The sequence below is a fragment of the Amphibalanus amphitrite genome, unplaced genomic scaffold (genome assembly GCF_019059575.1).
Source record: "Amphibalanus amphitrite isolate SeventyFive unplaced genomic scaffold, NRLGWU_Aamphi_draft 001848F_arrow, whole genome shotgun sequence".
NCBI lineage: Eukaryota > Metazoa > Arthropoda > Thecostraca > Balanomorpha > Balanidae > Amphibalanus > Amphibalanus amphitrite.
This window is the reverse complement of record NW_024883341.1, coordinates 30,141-34,066: the sequence shown is the minus strand read 5'-3', so window position 1 is coordinate 34,066 and position 3,926 is coordinate 30,141. Positions and strand designations below refer to the sequence as shown.

The window sequence follows — 3,926 nt, the reverse complement described above, 5'->3', positions numbered from 1 at the left end:
ATCTATTCAGAATGTGACTCGATGCACCAAGCGTCGTCTCGCTCTCCCAGAGAAGGCAGCGTCGTCTCGCTCTCCCAGAGACGGCGCGCCGGGAGTGGGGACGTGAGCCACGGGGACGTGGCCTTGGCCGTTTCCTGCGGGGCCGCGCCGTCTACGGAGGAGGGGAAACCTTGCCCGGCCTGAGGGAGGGAACGGCGGCGGCACCGGGACGCCCCGCCGCTCCGAGACCGGCGCTCACTGTATAAACAAGCAAAAACATTGGCTGTGCGAAGCCTGCCTGTGCGTTGACAGAGGAGGCCTCTAGAGGAAAGTTTCGTAACTGCGCAAACCTGTAACAAAGATGTCGCTCGAAGCGCAGTGGAAATTGTAGGTTTTGATCCAAGTGAAAATTGACATCTCAAGGACGACGATATGATGAAAATTAATGTGGAACGGTTTTGCATGATGCGTAATTTAATTAACGTCATTCATTATCTCCTGCCTTTTTGTGTGAAACGATTTTGTACCTTGCGCTTTTGTATGATACGATTTTGTACGCTGCGCTTTTGTATGTTTTGACTGTCCCCTACCCGGCCTGTTTTGTAGGTTTTGCGCGTTGTATGTTACGATTTTGTATGTTTTATTGATTGTATGCTAGGATTTTGTACGCTTTGATATGGAGCCGGTGCAACTTCGACCGGAAAATGAGGGAGGCGTGAGGCATCGCTGAGAGGCTCTGATGATTGGCCACGAATGAGTGAATGAGTAAATGATTGAATGGGTGAATGAATGAATGAATGAATGAATGAATGAATGAATGAATGAATGAATGAATGAATGAATGAATGAATGCATGCATGCATGCATGAATGGACGGACGGACGAACGGACGGACGGACGAACGAACAAGTAGGTCGATGAATGGATAAATGAAAAGTGAGTACCTATGCGGTGAGCGGAGCCAGTTATTGTGAGAAGGTAAGTGAGGCCGTGGTACAGCCGCGGAGGGTACCTGAGTGGTTTATTTTACCCCGGGCCTGACCACGTGACATGTGCCCCTCACTGCCGGCCTGGTCCGACGGTACTCGTCTGTGATCACGTGACATCAGCCTGTATCGCTTTCTGCCTAGACAAGTGACTTTCTGGTCAGCGGACATTTGTCTCCGCTCACGTGATATTTGTCCCACGTTTCCCTCCTGGTCAGCTGACATGTGTCGCTGCTCACGTGACTAACGGGTCAACCTCTGTGCAGGTTCGCCCTCGGCGCCAAGTATTCTGTCGATAAGGACAGCAGCTTCCGCGCCAAGGTCAACAACAGCTCCGAGGTCGGCCTCGGCTACCAGCAGCGCATCCGAGACGGTCAGTGCGCCGACAGCGCGGGCTCAAATCCCACTGCATACAGAAATTTTCCAAACATAATTCAAGATGATTGAATTTCAATATTTAAATTTTAATATTTTAAATTTCAAAATTTTTACCCGTAGTTTCTGTTCTTGTCGTGATGAATCTGTGGCAAGAATATCTGATAGCAGATAGTTATACGTGCTGGATTTCCTAAGCATATGAACAAAATGTTGCTGGCATTTGTTTTGCAGTTTTGAATTAACATTTCTTCTATCTCATTTTTTGGAGCCTGTGAAATTTCAGCCTTATTTTGCTTCATGCTTGATGAAACGTTTTACACTACCGTCGCAAAATAGTGTACATAAACATACAGCATTGTTTGAATATTGTGTGCAGCACGCAAAAATATTTCATTATTTGGCGTCATCGCATCACCTACGCGTCATGAATACCACCGCTGGCCCTCCGCCGCCCCGTGGCGGCGGCCGAACCTGAGCTTCTCGCTCCGTCCGACAGGTGTCACCCTGACGCTCTCCAGCATGATCGACGCCAAGAACTTCAACCAGGGCGGCCACAAGCTGGGCCTCTGCCTGGAGCTGGAGGCGTAAGCAGCTCGGCTTCGCTCGGGAGCAGAGACTGGCGAGAGTGGGAGCGTGAGAGAGCGAGAGAGAGCGGGAGAGCACGTGCACATGTGGCGGGCGCGGCCGGGAGAGGTGGTGTGATCCGGTCTCGTATAGAGTGACGTCATCCACTCCTTAGGTGACGTCACCGGGGCGTTTAGGTGTGACGTCACTGGTGTTTAGCTATGACGTCACTGGTGTCCAGCTGGGACGTCTCCGGGACTTGGTTTGGGTTTGGAGATCGGTGTTTAGCCGGGCGGCGGCCGGCGGCGGCTGCTGATTGGCTGCCGGTGGTTCGCGGTGGCCGCTGATTGGCTGCCGGCCGGCCGACTGTGGTGTGACGTCATTGTATGGCCTGGTGCGATTTGCCGGGGTAGGCAGCGGTCCCCGTCCCGCCGGCCGGCCGGCCGACCACCCGGTCTTATACAGGAGAAAACGCCCCGGCCTGTCCGGCGCAACTGGGCGGGGCATAAACCGCCCCCGGCGCCGCGGTGGGCGGGGCACAAAATGGTGGATACTGTGGAGAGCCGGCCGGCCGGCGGGTCGGCGGAGACCGAGACAAATATACACTGAGTAAGACGGGAAACACGGTGTTTTAGGGTCCGGAACACACGGCGTCTGCTACAGTGAGACGGGATACACACTACACACGGTGTTTTTAGGGTCCGGAACACACGGCGTCTGAAAGACAGTGAGACGGGATACACACTACACAGGTGTTTTTAGGGTCAGGAACGCACGGCGTCTGAAACGCAGTGAGACGGGATACACACTACAACACGGTGGTTTTAGGGTCCGGAACACACGGCGTCTGCTACAGTGAGACGGGATACACACTACACACGGTGTTTTTAGGGTCCGGAACACACGGCGTCTGAAAGACAGTGAGACGGGATACACACTACACAGGTGTTTTTAGGGTCAGGAACGCACGGCGTCTGAAACGCAGTGAGACGGGATACACACTACAACACGGTGGTTTTAGGGTCCGGAACACACGGCGTCTGAAACGCAGTGAGACGGGATACACGGTGTTTTTAGGGTCCGGAACACACGGCGTCTAAAACACAGTGAACGTTATACACACTACACAGGTGTTTTTAGGGTCCGGATTACACGGCGTCTGAAAGACAGTGAGACGGGATACACACTACACACGGTGGTTTTAGGGTCCGGAACACACGGCGTCTGAAACACAGTGAGACGGGAAACACACTACACACGGTGGTTTTAGGGTGCGGAACGCAGTGAGACGGGATACACACTACACACGGTGGTTTTAGTGTCCCGGGAACGCACGGCGTCTGATACGCAGTGAGACTGAGGTAAACAGCGTTTTATAGGGTCAGTGTAGACGGGCAGCACAACATTTTAGGGTCATCGAAACGGTTAACACTGGAAAACGGTGTTTTAGACACAGAGGCAGCTGACAAATTGTGTTTGAAACTCAGACAGCTGATATAAGGTGTTCCGCGAGACGCACAGACACGGTTTTTGAGACAGAAATTGGTTACACGGTGTTTGAGACACAGACAGCTGACACACGGTGTTTGAGAGACATACTCTTGTCACTCTGCCCCCTTGTGTGTCAGCACGGTGCGTCATGTTTGTTATTTGGAGATTATTTAGACATCTTAAAGCATCCGTTCGGAATACTTGTCCGGGGTTACATGAGCGATCCGTTCCAAATACGCACTACGCTAATGCGTATCAGCTCCCCACAAACGTATCTACGGCACCGGTTACATGAGACTAATTCGTTTTATCTACGTCAAACGGATCTTGTTTGGCTCACCCGGGCTGACTCCTCGACGGCCGATAATTCGCATCACAAACGGAATAGGATTAGCGTACAGTCTGTCTTAAAAGTACCGCGCAAAGTGACGGTGGATCCATCAAGCCTGACCGAGGAAGGGCCTGCTATAATTTGAAAGTCACCGAACCAATGGAGCTGGGGAATGGACGAGGATGTCCATTGCTTCG

At 52.3% G+C, this 3,926-nt stretch overlaps 1 long non-coding RNA gene across 1 annotated transcript; it reads left to right on the top strand.

Annotated features, from left to right (window-relative positions):
• Positions 1–1,162: 1,162 nt before the first annotated feature.
• On the top strand, positions 1,163–2,529 carry LOC122375472. Its single transcript, XR_006255399.1, has 2 exons — positions 1,163–1,338; positions 1,840–2,529. It is a non-coding gene; the product is annotated as an uncharacterized LOC122375472 (long non-coding RNA).
• Positions 2,530–3,926: the final 1,397 nt, after the last annotated feature.